Below are 18,450 nucleotides of genomic sequence, written 5' to 3'. Positions count from 1 at the left end.
CTTTTTACTAGGTCAACATGTATGCTTAACCTATATTATTCCAGTAATTCCAGGTCTAGGCTTTTCGGGGACTTGTTCTAGCCCAATGCTCCAAAAAGGTGTATTGGTGTCTTTTCTAGGCAGTTGTTACCTTCATAAGGTGTAGTGAAACAACTGACTGGAAGGCAATGTTGTAATAGTGTATTATTCATGTTACTGGCTTATCGCTATGTTGTTTCTTACATGACGTATACTCTTATTTGCTTCATGTCTTACTACTGATTTGTAATCAATATTGCTATGTATGTTTACATACTTTCCTTTCAAGAAAGTATTTATAATGAAAAAAAAAAGTTTTGAGGGACAAGTCAGGTAGGCAGGCAGACAGATGTATTTAATCCCATAAAACAAATGTTTTCTGTGGGTCGTGACTTCAGTGAGATAGAGGCAGGGATTCCCAGCTAGTTCAGGTCCTCCTCTCACCAACAGTGGGGGCCAGGAAATCACCTTCAACCCAAGCCTGGTTCATCTTTATGAACTGAGTCAGTGGACAGACGAGAGCGCTTCTCGGTGACCACGCCACTGGCCATACTGAAACATCTCTCTGACAGCACACTGGAAAGGGGACAGAAGAGGACTTACTGGGCAAGCTTCCTCCAGGTTTCCAGTCTCTTGACCCAGTACTCCAAGGGGTCCTTGGTACTCATGCTGTCAAAGGCACTGAGAGACCCCATGTAGTCAGTCACCATGCGGGTCAGATGCTGGCGGTAGCTGGAGGAGTAGCCTGCTGCTAGCAACTCCTCTGTGGGCTGCTCCACATGGTAGAGCGCCTGGGTTAGACTTAGCTGATCTTGGCGTCTGGTGTTGTGGGCCGCAGCAGGCACCTGCTGGGATGGCTGGACAGAGACATGGGGGATTCAAGGCTGGGGAAGGCTTCCTCCAGTCTGCGAACAAGGGCCTCCTGCAACTCCCTTGTTCGCTCCTCCCCTGCTTTATGCTCAACAAAAACTCCCCCAGCTTCCTCTTCAACTGAGGGTCCGTGCGGAGGCAGCGCAGCATGTGTGCAGCCATGGGGAAAAGGTGTGCCCGTGCAACCACACCTTCATGGTCGGATAAGACCTGCTCTTCCTCTATTTACTACTGACTCCCCATGTCTTCTCAACCTTGTACAATTGCAGCTGCACTCTCTTTCTCCCCCTCTGCAACCTTCAAGTCTTTCTTCTCAGAGGCGGTCTCCCCACAATGATTTAGCTGTTCCAGGGTTGTCTCTCCCACTTCCAGCAGATCACACAGTGCCCTGTACAGCAGGAAAACCGTGGGCAGCCACCTGCAGACGGATGCCCGCTTTCGGCTTACCATGTTAATGAAATGGAGCCAACACCAGGCAGACCTGCTGAATCTGTCCCACCTGCGCAGCCGTCCATTACCCACACGGTTGGGAAGCTCGCCCTTCTGCAGGTAGGACAGCAACACACCGGCAGTGGGTGAGTGGCAGAAATTTTCCATGGCCTATCGTGCCCTTTTCAGCACATTGTCCATCCCCAGGTAGGTGCGCAGAAAACTCTCTGCACCACCAGATTCAGGATGTGCCCCAGACAGGACAAGTGGCTGAGGTCTCCAGAGTGGAGGGTTGCCAACAGGTTTGCGCCATTGTCACAAACCACATGACTGACCTGAAGGCCTCGGGGGCGGGGGATGTGTGTGTGTTCTGCACCTGCTATGGCCAAAGGGATAGTGGTATGTGCGTCTGGTCGGTTCAGATGCCCCCCCCCCTTTTCCTGTCGTGTAGTGTCGGCTCTTGATATAAGCTGGGCTCATTACAATTGTAATTCTGTATATATATGGTGGCCTGATTAAGGGTTTCAAAGAAAGCCCGAAACGAATGTGTGTTGTTGCCTATACCTTAACTCAATGCTAGGCCCATTATGTTGATCTTATCATATGTCAAGCCAGACTGTGCCATATTCAGTTTCATTAAAGCTTCCTATTTTTGATGCTTATGAGGATCATGTACATGAGTGAAAAAACATTTTTTTAAACATTTTTTGTATTGTGCCAATAAACTTTTCAACTGTGATTTTGTACTGCAAGATTGTGTCCAAGTATCTTCCTTGAAGGATATTAGTTCTCTCTAATCGAATAATTGTTGACAAGTTGGTATGGTGGATTGCTCATAAGAGGACTCTTTTTTTTTTTTTTTTCCTTTTTGATTGCAAAAAAGGCCTTCCCAAATATATATTACCTGGCGGCAGACTAGCCAGTGAGCCGGCGACAGCACTGCTCCTCCTGACTCTGCCCTTGACAGACATCATACGAGCAATAAACAACTTTATTAACATTTACTAACTTTATTAACAACAACTTACTAATTACGCTGTAATGCTAGTATGCTACTATACAAAGTGCTACACTGGCTTAGCTTCCTCACTGACACGGGTAAAAAAAGATTAACAGACTCAGTAAGTCACTCACAAATAACAGCTGGAGCGACACACAATCTGTTGACTTATAGTGAGTGACAGTGATTGACGAGTGACACTTGTAAGTAACTACACTAATATATAGCACACTGACACTGTAAAGAATAATTAATGTGTCATTAAATCCCTAATCCCTAATATATCCCATATCTAGGCCTAGCAGCTAAACTAACTGAATACATCTTATCTTATTTTATCTTTTGTGACTCTCTTTCAACTGGCAGAGTCCCAGTGGAGTGGCTTACAGCCCACTTTTTCCCATTATTTAAGAAGGGCAAAAAATCCGATCCAGGAAATTATAGACCTGTAAGCTTAACCACTTCAGGACCACAGTCTTTTCGCCCCTTAAGGACCAGAGCCTTTTTCTCCATTCAGACCACTGCAGCTTTCACGGTTTATTGCTCGCTCATACAACCTACCACCTAAATGAATTTTACCTCCTTTTCTTGTCACTAATACAGCTTTCTTTTGGTGCTATTTGATTGCTCCTGCGATTTTTACTTTTTATTATATTCAGCAAAAAAGACATGAATTTTGGCAAAAAAATGATTTTTTTAACTTTCTGTGCTGACATTTTTCAAATAAAGTAAAATTTCTGTATACATGCAGCGCGAAAAATGTGGACAAACATGTTTTTGATTAAAAAAAACCCATTCAGTGTATATTTATTGGTTTGGGTAAAAGTTATAGCGTTTACAAACTATGGTGCAAAAAGTGAATTTTCCCATTTTCAAGCATCTCTGACTTTTCTGCGCACCTGTCAGGTTTCATGAGGGGCTAAAATTCCAGGATAGTACAAATACCCCCCAAATGACCCCATTTTGGAAAGAAGACATCCCAAAGTATTCAGTGAGAGGCATGGTGAGTTCATAGAAGATTTTATTTTTTGTCACAAGTTAGCGGAAAATGACACTTTCTGACAAAAAAAAGAAAAAAAAAAAGTTTCCATTTCTTCTAACTTGCGACAAAAAAAAATGAAATCTGCCACGGACTCACTATGCTCCTCTCTGAATACCTTGAAGTGTCTACTTTCCAAAATGGGGTCATTTGTGGGTTGTGTTCACTGTCCTGGCATTTTGGGGGGTGCCTAATTGTAAGCACCCCTGTAAAGCCTAAAGATGCTCATTGGACTTTTGGCCCCTTAGCGCAGTTAGGCTGCAAAAAAGTGCCACACATGTGGTATTGCCGTACTCAGGAGAAGTAGTATAATGTGTTTTGGGGTGTATTTTTACACATACCCATGCTGGGTGGGAGAAATATCTCCATAAATGACAATTGTTTTATTTTTTTTACACACAATTGTCTATTTATAGAGATATTTCTCCCACTCAGCATGGGTATGTGGAAAAATACACCCCAAAACACATTATACTACTTCTCCTGAGTACGGCGATACCACATGTGTGGCACTTTTTTGCACCCTAACTGCGCTAAGGGGCCCAAAGTTCAATGAGTACCTTTAGGATTTCACAGGTCATTTTGAGAAATTTCGTTTCAAGACTACTCCTCACGGTTTAGGGCCCCTAAAATGCCAGGACAGTATAGGAACCCCACAAATTACCCCATTTTAGAAAGAAGACACCCCAAGGTATTCCGTTAGGTGGATGGTGAGTTCATAGAAGATTTTTTTTTTTGTCACAAGTTAGCGGAAATTGATTTTAATTGTTTTTTTTCACAAAGTGTCATTTTCCGCTAACTTGTGACAAAAAATAAAATCTTCTATGAACTCACCATACTCCTAACGGAATACCTTGGGGTGTCTTCTTTCTAAAATGGGGTCATTTGTGGGGTTCCTATACTGCCCTGGCATTTTAGGGGCCCTAAACCGTGAGGAGTAGTCTTGAAACCAAATGTCGCAAAATGACCTGTGAAATCCTAAAGGTACTCATTGGACTTTGGGCCTCTTAGCGCACTTAGGGTGCAAAAAAGTGCCACACATGTGGTACCGCCGTACTCAGGAGAAGTAGTATAATGTGTTTTGGGGTGTATTTTTACACATACCCATGCTGGGTGGGAGAAATATCTCTGTAAATGACAATTGTTTGATTTTTTTTACACACAATTGTCCTTTTACAGAGATATTTCTCCCACCCAGCATGGGTATGTGTAAAAATACACCCCAAAACACAATATACTACTTCTTCTGAGTACGGCGATACCACATGTGTGACACTTTTTTGCAACCTAGGTGCGCTAAGGGGCCTAACGTCCTATTCACAGGTCATTTTGAGGCCTTTGGATTCTAGACTACTGCTCACGGTTTAGGGCCCCTAAAATGCCAGGGCAGTATAGGAACCCCACAAGTGACCCCATTTTAGAAAGAAGACACCCCAAGGTATTCTGTTAGGAGTATGGTGAGTTCATAGAAGATTTTTTTTTTGTCACAAGTTAGCGGAAAATGACACTTTGTGAAAAAAAAACCCAATACATATCAATTTCCGCTAACTTGTGACAAAAAATAAAATCTTCAGTGAACTCATCATACACCTAACAGAATACCTTGGGGTGTCTTCTTTCTAAAATGGGGTCACTTGTGGGGTTCCTATACTGCCCTGGCATTTTAGAGGCCCTAAAACGTGAGGAGTAGTCTTGAACCCTAATGTCTCAAAATGACCTGTGAAACCCTAAATGTACTCATTGGACTTTGGGCCCCTTAGCACAGTTAGGCTGCAAAAAAGTGTCACACATGTGGTATCGCCGTACTCAGAAGAAGTAGTATAATGTGTTTTGTGATGTATTTTTACATATAACCATGCTGGGTGGGAGAAATATCTCTGTAAATGACACATTTTTGATTTTTTTTTACACACAATTGTCCATTTACAGAGAGATTTCTCCCACCCAGCATGGGTATGTGTAAAAATACACCACAAAACACATTATACTACTTCTCCTGAGTATGGCTATACCACATGTGTGACACTTTTTTGCAGCCTAGGTGCGCTAAGGGGCCCAACGTCCTATTCACAGGTCATTTTGAGGCATTTGTTTTCTAGACTACTCCTCACGGTTTAGGGCCCCTAAAATGCCAGGGCAGTATAGGAACCCCACAAGTGACCCCATTTTAGAAAGAAGACACCCCAAGGTATTCCGTTAGGGGTATGGTGAGTTCATAGAAGATTTTATTTTTTGTCACAAGTTAGTGAAAAATGACACTTTGTGAAAAAAACAATAAAAATCTAATTTCCGCTAACTTTTGACAAAAAATAAAATCTTCTATGAACTCATCATACACCTAACAGAATACCTTGGGGTGTCTTCTTTCTAAAATGGGGTCACTTGTGGGGTTCCTATACTGCCCTGGCATTTTACGGGCCCAAAACTGTGAGTAGTCTGGAAACCAAATTTCTCAAAATGACTGATCAGGGGTATAAGCATCTGCAAATTTTGATGACAGGTGGTCTATGAGGGGGCAAATTTTGTGGAACCGGTCATAAGCAGGGTGGCCTCTTAGATGACAGGATGTTTTGGGCCTGATCTGATGGATAGGAGTGCTAGGGGGTGACAGGAGGTGATTGATGGGTGTCTCAGGGGGCGGTTAGAGGGGAAAATAGATGCAATCAATGCACTGGGGAGGTGATCGGAAGGGGGTCTGAGGGGGACCTGAGGGTTTGGTCGAGTGATCAGGAGCCCACACGGGGCAAATTAGGGCCTGATCTGATGGGAAGGTGTGCTAGGGGGTGACAGGAGGTGATTGATGGGTGTCTCACGGTGTGATTAGAGGGGGGAAATAGATGCAAGCAATGCACTAGCGAGGTGATCAGGGCTGGGGTCTGAGGACGTTCTGAGGTGTGGGCCGGTGATTGGGTGCCCGCAAGGGGCAGATTAGGGTCTAATCTGATGGGTAACCGTGACAGGTGGTGATAGGGGGTGATTGATGGGTAATTAGTGGGTGTTTAGAGGAGAGAAGAGATGTAAACACTGCACTTGGGAGGTGATCTGATGTCGGATCTGCGGGCGATCTATTGGTGTGGGTGGGTGATCAGATTGCCCGCAAGGGGCAGGTTAGGGGCTGATTGATGGGTGGCAGTGACAGGGGGTGATTGATGGGTGGCAGTGACAGGGGGTGATTGATAGGTGATTGACAGGTGATCAGTGGGTTATTACAGGGAATAACAGATGTAAATATTGCACTGGCGAATTGATAAAGGGGGGTCTGAGGGCAATCTGAGCGTGTGGGCGGGTGATTGGGTGCCCGCAAGGGGTAGATTAGGGTCTAATCTGATGGGTAACAGTGACAGGTGGTGATAGGGGGTGATTGATAGGTGATTGATGGGTAATTAGTGGGTGTTTAGAGGAGAGAAGAGATGTAAACACTGCACTTGGGAGGTGATCTGATGTCGGATCTGCGGGCGATCTATTGGTGTGGGTGGGTGATCAGATTGCCCGCAAGGGGCAGGTTAGGGGCTGATTGATGGGTGGCAGTGACAGGGGGTGATTGATGGGTGGCAGTGACAGGGGGTGATTGATAGGTGATTGACAGGTGATCAGTGGGTTATTACAGGGAATAACAGATGTAAATATTGCACTGGCGAATTGATAAGGGGGGGTCTGAGGGCAATCTGCGCGTGTGGGCGGGTGATTGGGTGCCGGCAAGGGGCAGATTAGGGTCTAATCTGATGGGTAACAGTGACAGGTGGTGATAGGGGGTGATTGATGGGTGATTGATGGGTAATTAGTGGGTGTTTAGAGGAGAGAAGAGATGTAAACACTGCATTTGGGAGGTGATCTGATGTCGGATCTGCGGGCGATCTATTGGTGTGGGTGGGTGATCAGATTGCCCGCAAGGGGCAGGTTAGGGGCTGATTGATGGGTGGCAGTGACAGGGGGTGATTGACGGGTGATTGACGGGTGATTGACAGGTGATTGACAGGTGATTGACAGGTGATCAGGGGGGATAGATGCATACAGTACACGGGGGGGGGGGGTCTGGGGAGAATCTGAGGGGTGGGGGGTGATCAGGAGGGAGTAGGGGGCAGATTAGGGACTAAAAAAAAAAATAGCGTTGACAGATAGTGACAGGGAGTGATTGATGGGTGATTAGGGGGGTGATTGGGTGCAAACAGTGGTCTGGGGGGTGGGCAGGGGGGGGTCTGAGGGGTACTGTGGGCGATCAGGGGGCAGGGGGGGGCAGATCAGTGTGTTTGGGTGCAGACTAGGGTGGCTGCAGCCTGCCCTGGTGGTCCCTCGGACACTGGGACCACCAGGGCAGGAGGCAGCCAGTATAATAGGCTTTGTATACATTACAAAGCCTATTATACACTTTCCGTGCGGCGATCGGGCAGCTAGTAACCCGCCGGCGCTTCCGAACGGCCGGCGGGTTACAGCGAGCGGTGGGCGGAGCCAGTCCCCGGCGGCTGATCGCGTCACAAATGACGCGATCGCCGCATAGCCACTCCCGCAGCCGCCCCCGCCGATGGGCGTATTGCGGTCGTTTGGGCCCGGACTTTGCCGCCGCCCATCGGCTGGGGGCGGTCGTTAAGTGGTTAACATCAGTTGTATGCAAACTATTTGAGTGGTTACTAAGAGATACTATACATGACTTCATAGTAGAAAACAATCTTATTTCTCAGCATCAACATGGGTTTACTAAAGACAGGTCCTGTTTGAATAACATTCTCAGCTTTTATGAGGTAGTGAATGCTAATGTGGGTATTGGGAATGCTGTAGATGTGATATATTTGGACTTTGCAAAGGCCTTCGACACTGTTCCCCACAAACATCTCGTGCAAAAGTTGAGGATGCAAGGACTGCAAAGGCCTTCGACACTGTTCCACACAAAAGTCTGGTGCAAAAGTTGAAGATGCACGGACTGGGGAAGAGTCTGTGTGCATGGATAGGGAACTGGCTAATGGACAGAAAACAAAGAGTTGTGGTCAATGGATCATACTCAAAATGGGAGACTGTAAGCAGTGGGGTCCCACAGGGGTCTGTACTGGGTCCAGTGCTCTTCAATTTATTTATTAATGACCTAGTAGATTCAGTAGTGAACAAAATTGTGCAGAATCATCAACTCTCAGAAAGATAGGGACATATTGCAACAGAATATGGATAGGATGGCTATATGGGCAAATAAATGGCGGATGAAATTCAATGTTAAATATTTTTTTTTTTATTTAAAGAAAGCTTAGTAACAGACATCATTTGTACATTTCAGCAATGTCAAAAACAGCATTAAATCAGAACATTAATAATGTCAACAGTTACAACACTATGACCAAAGGAGATTCTTCTTCCGGTCAGTCCAAGTCTTTTTGCTTTTCTCCTTGTATATTTTAGCTTCCTTTACTTTTTCTTATTTTTATTTTTCCTATATTCTATAAACAGCATAAACAGAATAGCCATTGCTAGATTGTGAGGGTTCCAGTGCGATCATAACCTTTGCTCGAAACAGCCTTAGGAGCCCTTATGGGGCTAATAAACTGGGCCCAGTGCTGTACTACATCAGCCTTTCCTCCCCGGAAGGAATGTGCCTAATCAGATATAGCGCAGCAATGGCTTTAACCTTTCCTAGAACTACAACATACCGTACTTTCCGCCGTATAAGACGCACTTTTTCTCCCCAAAAAATGGGGTGAAAAAGTCCCTGCGTCTTATACGGCAAAGGCAGGGAATCCCCGACTTCCCGAACGCCCGCTGATACGAACTGCCGCCACATCGGGGATTCCCTGCCTGTGTGCGGTGTCCTGTCTCCTCCCCCATGGTCCTCCTGTCCCCTGCATGTGTCAGCGGCTCCCCGCCCCCTCCCCTTGCGTTGTGTGGCCATGGTCCCCCTGTCCCCTGCGTGTGTCCGCCCCCTCCCCTTGCGTTGTGTGGCCATAGTGCCCCTGTCCCCTGCATGTGTCCGCTCCCTCCCCTTGCGTTGTGTGGCCCCCCCGGGTGTTTATCGGCAGCTGCTTACCTCAGCCATCATGCCCGCGTGGACTGCAGACCTCCTTCTTCTATGTGCGGCTTCCTCTAGTGCCGGCTTCTAATGACGCGTCATCGATGACGCGTCATTAGAAGCCGGCATTAGTGGAAGCCGCACACAGAAGCCGGAAGTTTGCAGTCCACGCGGGCATGATGGCTGAGGTAAGCAGCTGCCGATAAATACCCGGGGGGGGCCACACAACGCAAGGGCAGGGGGCGGACACACGCAGGGGACAGGGGGACCATGGCCACACAACGCAAGGGGAGGGGGCGGGGAGCCGCTGACACATGCAGGGGACAGGAGGACCATGGGGGAGGAAAGACATAGGGGGTGACATGGAAGTGACAGGAGGAGACGTGGACTTCGGGGGAGACAGCAGGAGACATGGTGGGGGTGACAGGAGGACACATGGGCTGACAGGAGGAGACATGGAGGAGGAGACAGGAGGACCATATGGGAGACAGCAGGAGACATGGTGGGGGTGACAGGAGGACACATGGGCTGACAGGAGGACCATGGGCTGACAGGAGGACCATGGGGTGACAGGAGGAGACATGGGGGTGACAGGAGGACCATGGGGTGACAGGAGGACCATGGGGTGACAGGAGGACCATGGGGGAGACATGGAGGGAGAGGCAGGAGTATGCATGGGGGTGAGAGGAGGACCATGGGGTGGGGGCATGAGGATGCATGGGGGAAACATAAGACCAGGTGGAGACATGGTGGGGGTGACAGAAGGACACTGGGGGAGACAGGAGGACACATGGGGAGACATGGAGGATACAGAAGGACATATGGGAGAGACATGGGGAGACATAAGGACACATGGGGGACACAGGAGGATACCATTTGAGGTATAACTTCTACAAGGCGCTCCTGGAATATGGACGCACCAGGTTTAGTATTTTTTTCTTGTTTTTGCCCTTTAAACCTGGGTGCGTCTTATATTCCGGAGCGTCTTATACGGCGCGAAATACGGTAGATCCTGATGATGTTTCTATTTCCACCACATCTTAGCATTGTACATCAATTTTGACCTTTGAAATCTATCAATTAAATCCACACAAGTTATCTGTAACTTTCTCCTGCGAGCAAAGTGGGTATTTCCAGCTTGGCCTGAGGTATTCTATTTTGTGGGCCTATCAGCGTAAAAAGAGAGGATAGAAGGGGATTCAGATACCAACATCCAGAAACCCTAAAGTGCCCGCAATATGGCTGGTGAGATACCATTTAGTGTATTTAAATGGTTCCATAAAAGTTAACAGGTCCGTTCCTGCAACATAATGTTTGATAAATGGAGTCCAGGTTTTAAAGAATTTAGCTGTGTTTTTTGATTTACACTGTTCAGCGTCAAATTTGTTAATGTACATTAGTTTGCTCATTGTATCAACTAGGTTTCTGGATGTTGGAGGAGATGAATAAACCCATTGCGTTAAAATACACTTTTTAGCTGCCAGAAAAACTAAATGCTCAAGTGGCTTTAATGGCGTATCTTTATCACTTGTAACAGGGTCTGTAACATGAAAAAGAGCATTCCAAGGATCATTCCCTCTTTGTATTTTAGTTAGGTTCAGACACATGTCACGAGCATCAAGCCAAAACTGTTGTATAGTAGGACAGGACCACAGCAGGTGAAAGAGGTCTGGGTAAGAGTATGCACATTTCGGGCAGGAGGTCAGATAATCCGTCCTTCCTGTTGCTTGTTTAAAGTTAAATGCATAATATCCTTTATGTATAATTTTCATTTGCATTTCCCTCCATGTTTCCGCCGTAATAATTGAACAAACTGTTGTCCATCCTTTCTCCAACAACGGGGCCATCACTTCCGTGGTAGTACATAGCATTTTAGCCCAATAGGAAAGATGCTTAAAGGGAGCAGTACCGAGTTTAAATAATCTCAGCTCTGTGTATAAGTCAGAGATGGATTTTTTTTCTTGTAAGGGAGTAATAATCTTATAGAATTGCTCGTGAGAAGGGAGAGAGGTTTTTGGGCCTATAGATGTATCTATATAATGTTTCACCTGATGATATACCATGACTGAGTTATTGGGAAGCTTGTATTTTTTCTGTAGTGAGGAAAAGCTTAGCAGACAGGCATCTGGGCCTAATACATCAGCTAAGTTTGTTATCCCTCTTTTCTCCCATATCCTAGAGATAATTGTGCCTTGGCCTCCTGGAAAATCTGGAGAGGACCACAAAGGTAATAATGGAGAAATATGCCCTGGGAGAGAGATGTATTTCCGGAATTCTCTAAAGGCTAAACACGTGTCTCTCAATAAGATATTTTTCCTTATCCTATCAGGTAGTTTAGTTATTTTGGAATGTAGGATTCCAGCTAGGGACCATGGGAAACATAGTTCGTTTTCAAGAGTGGTATTCGTGAAGAAGCTTGTGTGGCCTAGCCAATCTCTGGCATGCCTCAAGATAGACACCAGATTATACGCCCTAATATTCGGGAAATTAACCCCAATATTCTCCCTTGGGTTTTGTAGAAGTCTAAGTGGTATTCTTGCTCTTTTTCCTCTCCACAGAAAAGCTTTGAAGGCTCGTGTCATGGTCTGAATATCTTTGTGTCTCAAAAGTATTGGCAAGGTCTGGAGCGGATAAAGAAGTCTACCAAAACTAACCATTTTAATAAGGTGTGACCTACCCAGTAGAGACAAAGGTAACCCCCTCCATTGTTCCAGTTCCGCCACGACCCTTGTGATAATGGGGGTGAAATTAAGAAAGTAGAGTTTTGTTGCATCTCTGGGTACTTTTATTCCCAAATAGTATATATATTCTTTAGCTTTCTGAATGCCCACATTTTCCGTTAGATACCTCACTATTGATTGGGGTGTATGAGGGTCTAGAAACAGGATTTCTGACTTTGTCTTATTTATATGGAGGCCCGAAAATGTTCCAAAGTGTTCTAACAACTCAAAAACTCCTTGTAAATCTCTCTTGGGATTCCCTATGTATAACAAAATGTCATCAGCAAATAGAGAACAATGGATAAATTTAGTTCCCAGTTTTAATCCCTGAAAGACCTCCCCTGTTCTTATAAGTTCTGCGAGTGGTTCTATTGCTAAATTGAATAGGAGAGGGGAGAGGGGGCAACCCTGACGTGTGCCCTTGCAGAGTTGTACAACTGAGGAAGCAACTCCCTCCACTATTATTTTAGCCGTTGGGGAGTCATATATTGCATGGATATAATTTAAAAATGTTCCGCCAAACCCCATTTTTATCATAACCTTATCTAGCCAGTCCCATCTGATACTATCGAAGGCCTTCTCTGCATCCAGGGACAAAATAGCCCCCAAACGCAGAGAAGGGCCTCCCAAACGCGCATTTTCCAACACGGCCATGACCCTTCGAATATTTAGGACCGCCGCTCTTCCTTGGACGAACCCCACTTGGGAGTCCTTTACCAGCTCAGGAAGGAGAATAGCGAGACGTTGTGCTAAAATCTTGGAAAGCAGTTTAACATCGCAGTTGAGCAAAGATATAGGGTGATACGACCCGGGGTCTAAAAGATCTTTGGTTTTTTTAGGAAGAATTTTAATAAAGGCTTCCCGAGCTGTGTCGGGGAGTTGTTCTTTTCTTAAGATATGGTTATATAATTTACCCAAATATGGAGCTACATCTTTCCTTAAACCTTTAAGAAATTCGAATGAGAACCCGTCAGGTCCTGGCGCTTTACCGCTAGGGCTATCCTTTAACGTTGCCATTATCTCGACCTCAGTGATCGGGGCATTAAGCATATCTATATCATCTTCTGATAATCGAGGTAGGCGTAATTTATCAAGGAAGTCGTTAGCTCCCGGATTAGGTTTGGGGGGGCTTTCATACAGTTTTTGGTAGTATTCGTGGAATATTTTTGCAATGTCAGCAGGGTCCGTGAAAATCTGACCTTTTTTGTTTCTGATGTGCGTAATATGCTGGAATTTATGCTTGCCTCTTGCTATATTTGCCAAGAGTTTACCCGCTTTATTACCGAATTTAAAGAAGGTCCAGTCGTTGTGCAACCTCCAGAACATTGCGTATCTAATGTATAATAAGTCTAGAGCTTGTTTAGCATCTATCCATTTTTGTCGCGAGAGCTCAGACATGGATATGATATATTCATTATACGTATGTCTAGCTTTGACAGAGGCTTGTGAATATTCATCAAAAGCCTTTTTCTTTCTTCTGCTGACATATGCCAAAATCTCCCCTCGCATCACTGACTTGCCGGCTTCCCAAAATAACACTGGGTCTTTTGCATGCTGTTTGTTGTTACGGGCATAGTCTAACCACCACATTTGGAGTTGATTTAAGAAATCCTCATCGTTAATTAAATAAGTAGGAAATCTCCATTGTTTGAATGTTAGTGGACTCTTACCTGCCAAATTTATCTGTAATGATATTGGGGCATGGTCTGATATTGTTATTTCTGCAATTGATGTTTTTGAGATTGAACGCATTGTAAATGGTGTCACCAAAAACATGTCTATGCGTGATAGAGACTTATGCACTGGCGAATAAAAGGAGAAATCCCTGTGAAGAGGGTTTAAAAATCTCCACGCATCTAGTAAGTTAAGGGAATCTACAAATGTGGCCATTCTTTTGTCATTTTCATTAGTATTTATATTAGATAAAGGTTTTGCTCCTTGTTTTCTATCCTCAGTCGGGTTGAGAGCAGCGTTCCAATCCCCTCCCATTACACATATATTTGATGGGGATATGGCGGATAAAAGAGAAGTAATTTCTGATAGGAAATGTTCATTAGCCGTGTTAGGGCCATATAAATTAAAGATAGACATCTGTGTTCCTCTTATTTCCATATCTAACTGTATCCATCTCCCCTCTGACTCGTCTATTTTCTGATGAAGAATTTTGCATTGTAGTGATTTATTGAGCAAAATTAAAGTCCCAGATTTTCTACCTTTCGCAGGAGCCCCCACTACAGTACCCACCCATAATTTTTGCATTAGCCTGTATTCATCTGGCCTCAGGTGGGTTTCCTGTAGCAAAGCCACATCAGCCTTCAATCTATGCAGGTGTCTCAGAATCTTTATTCTCTTTTCACCAGTCCTAAGGCCCTTTACATTCCAAGATATTACATTTATCTCAGGGAGGTAACCAGATCAACCGGATTTTACATAAGATTTATAATAGAGTTTTGTGGGGGAGTTGCATCCCAGCAGAGTACAACTCGCTCCCATAGGATAGGTTTCGTGTGGATCTCAATGAGTCTGATGTGATGGATAGTGGATCAGTATTCAAACAAAACAGTAAAACTATGTACAAAAACATCATGTTATTTATTCTCGTAGGACTTCCTTTTTTCCCCATGTAAAGTAGAAGCAACAAAACGACGAGACACATTACGTTGCGAGGCCACTTTTGGACCCCATGCGTGCAAAACACACCAGGGGCGCATCCAGGACCCACATCCCGGTTTTTATACAAGTCAGTGTCTCTCGTCATCTCATTACCCACACTTATTCTACTCCGGCCCTTTTAGAAATTAGTAAGAAGCGAATGCTTTCTTAAGAAAGCAAAAATAACATTTACCTCCACACCATGTAACGGATATGCATCTACCAAGAGCGGGAGGTCACATTATAAAGCAAAAAGAATTTAAAGGTTTTGCCATTATGAGCATGTAGACTATCAACCCTTATAGCGGTATATTCAATATTAACTCCCCTCATTTCCAGCTGCATCCCCTAGTCCCCTATTGTCATACTTTCCCGCCTTCAAGGTGTTGCACATGGGAGCGTGTCATCGCCAGAGTCGTTGGTATGTGCTTGATCATCTTTGATGCATGGGGATTTAGAAGGCGGGCCCTCCCCTGTAGTGTCAAAGCTGGATGCAATACTTCTTCTCACCTTTGGAGAATATGCTAGCGAATGGTTTTCTTGCAGGCTTGTAGCATAAGTATGTGCATCAGATGCATCAGTAAATGTCGTAATGGTAGAGTCAGGATGATAGATTTTAAGTACTGCCGGGTAGACTAATGCGAAACGCACTTTCTTGTGTATTAGCATTTGACATGTAGGAGAGAATTCCTTACGAGCTTTCGACACTTCAGCCGAGAAGTCCGCGAAAACCAGCACCTTATTCCCCTCGATGTCCAAAGATTTCTGTGATCTAAAGGCTTGTAAGATCTTGTTCCTGTCATTATAGTCCAGATACCGGGCTATTACCACCCTTGGTCTTTTGAATTCAGGCTTTAAAGGACCTAAGCGGTGTGCGCGTTCAACTTTCAGAGGGCCTGTAATTCCTAGTTTGTCAGGGATGATGTCCATACACAGTTCCATCAGCGTATCAGGTTTGAATGACTCGGGTATACCCACAAACTTAAGATTGTTCCGGCGAGATCTGTTTTCCAGATCGTCTATACGGTCTGCAAAAATGATTTGTTTTTTATCACAGAGGTCATTTTGCTTCTGCACTAACACCACTGTATCTTCAAGCTGACTTATGCGTTTTTCACTTTCTTGAAGCCGTTCACTGTGATCTTTGAGCTGCGCCATTATAGGAGCCATTTGGTCTGCAATCGCTTTTGTTATAATAGCAGAAAGATCATGCTGCAAGTATGACGCCACTTCAGCCGCTAGTTTTTTATAGTTAATAGAAGGGGGTTTCCCCTGGCGACCTGCTGGAGTGTCATTTTCACTGGCCGATTCCATTTCTGAAGCCGGGTTGCTTTTAGACTTAAAGTTAGATCGTATTTTAGGGCGGAGTGGTGACTTTTTGGTGCGTTGGGATTTGGCCAAAAATTTGTCCATTCCTATGGTTTAATATTAAAGCAATCACAGAAGGAAAGTGGGGAAAAATGAAAGCATAAAGTAAAATTCTCTCACCAATCTGCAGGCCTTTGTGTGAGTAGAAGAAGTTATTGTCGGATCACGACCGATCCGTCTAACTGTGTATTGCTTCAGGCAGTCAGCCTAGTTGTTTGTACCTCGGCCTCCTTCTCCGTATATGGTCTCACCCTCTCAGTAGGTTGTCATGTGCTCATATGCCCTCAGGAAGATTGCAGTGCGGGGAGGTGATTTTCGCTGCGCTGTACGTATTCCTGGCAAGGAGCACAGTCCGGATGGGGTGTTGGGAGGGGGGCCCTTCCAGCACAGAAGTCCGTACTCCTGCCCCTAGACGTCCGTCTGAAGGCTGCAGAGGGTGTAGGTAAGTTCCGCCGTGCAATGCGGAGTTCTGACGCAAGTTGCGTCTATTGGGCCTAGCCGCCGGCAGAAGCCGGGGACTAAATTTGTGTGGCGTGCGGAAAACAGCGCGCGTCTGGCGCGGAAGAATGCGGCCCGCTGTCAGTGCGTCCGTTTCGCTCCTGGGTACCTGCGCAGCCCTGTCTGATGCCTCGGGGATGCAGCCCGGACGTTGGGGAGAGCCCAGGGATGTGTGGAGGCTGTGTGAGGACCGGAGCTCCCGTTCTTGCTTCCTCTCACATGGGGCGCCGGAACCGGAAGTCGAAATTCAATGTTGAAAAATGTAAAGTCATGCATTTTGGTCGTACCAATGGTCTAGCACCATACAAAATAAATGGGATACAGTTGGGGACATCAAACTTGGAGAAGGACTTAGGAGTACTCATCGACAACAAGTTAAATAATCGCACTCAATGCCAAGGTGCTGCAGCTAATGCTAACAAAAATTTGGGATGCATTAAAAGGTAAATAAAAACTCAAGATGCTAGCATAATATTGCCCCTGTTTAACTCTCTAGTAAGGCCACATCTGGAATATGGAATTCAGTTCTGGGCACCACATTACAAAAAAGATATTGCAGTTTTAGAGCAGCTGCAGAGACGAGCAACAAAATTGATACGTGGGATGGAAGGTCTCGCTTACCAAGAAAGGTTAGATAAACTGGGTTTATTTAGTCTAGAGAAAAGACGCCTTAGAGGGGATCTAATTAACATGTATAAGTACATCAGAGGGCAATATAAAAGATTGGCGGATAAGCTTTTTGTCCCTAGGCCTTCTCAAAGGACTAGAGGACATGATCTGCGCATGGAGGAAAAACGTTTTAGCCATTTATTTAGGAAAGGGTTCTTTACAGTAAGAGTGATTAAGATGTGCAATGCCACAGGAAGTAGTTATGGCAAACTCTATACCTGCATTTAAAGGGGGCTTTTCTTGCATTGAAAGACATCCATGGCTACAATTACTAGGTAATGCCTAATGATGTTGATCCAGGGATTTTATCTGATTGCCATCTGGAGTCGGGAAGGAATTGTTTCCCTTTTGGGGCTAATTGGACCATGCCTTGTAAGGGTTTTTCGCCTTCCTCTGGATCAACAGGGATATGTGAGGGAGCAGGCTGGTGTTGTACTTTGTTTTCTGGTTGAACTCAATGGACGTATGTCTTTTTTCAACCTAAATAACTATGTAACTATGTAACATAATCCCTAATCTACAGTAACTCTGACTATTAGCCACTCACTAAACTTAAAGCACTAACTGTCTAACTCAATCAAAGTGAATCTGTCTATAAATCACAATCTAGCTAACAGCAAAGGAATTAAAAATACAATAGGCTCAAGTTTGACAAGAGAATCGCACTTGCACAGTAACACAGCACTGGGGAGACAAGCTCTCTCAGTACCAGTAACTCAGCAAGGAGGAAGTCCTAAAATGGCAGCCGCCTTATATAGGGAGGGGTGGGCTCAAGCTTATCTGATTCCTACTGTTTGCTAAGGACACTTTGATTTGTCCAAAAGTGCATCCTCATAATGACTTGAAGTACTACTCGTAATCGAAATTTTGAGTGCCAATTCAAATGTACCCGTAATCAGTGTTCGTAATTTTAATCATATTACAAACAGCGAATTAGCTAATTACAAGGGCGTAACTGCCAATTTCGGACTTGTTAATTACTGAGCTGTAATTACAGAGTCCTTATGAGCACCACTATGTATTAGTGCATACTGATGTACGGCAGCCATTTATTGTGGAGGTGGAGGTCTCAGCAATAGGGGTGGGAGGGGTATTTTCTCAGGGTACTCAGGGTGTCCAGAATATCTTTTTCCTTGTGCCCTTTTTACAGGGAGTTCTCTTCAGCTGAAAAAAAAAATACATTATTGGTGTAACGAAGGGT

General features: G+C 44.9%; 1 protein-coding gene across 1 annotated transcript in view; it reads left to right on the top strand.

Moving 5' to 3' along the window:
* Positions 1-18,450, top strand: part of STAT1 (signal transducer and activator of transcription 1) — a 1,171,385-nt gene that overhangs the window by 643,558 nt on the left and 509,377 nt on the right. The gene's annotated exons all lie outside the window — the stretch shown is intronic.

Source organism: Hyperolius riggenbachi, chromosome 7 (genome assembly GCF_040937935.1).
Source record: "Hyperolius riggenbachi isolate aHypRig1 chromosome 7, aHypRig1.pri, whole genome shotgun sequence".
NCBI lineage: Eukaryota > Metazoa > Chordata > Amphibia > Anura > Hyperoliidae > Hyperolius > Hyperolius riggenbachi.
This window is presented reverse-complemented; position numbering and strand designations above follow the sequence as displayed.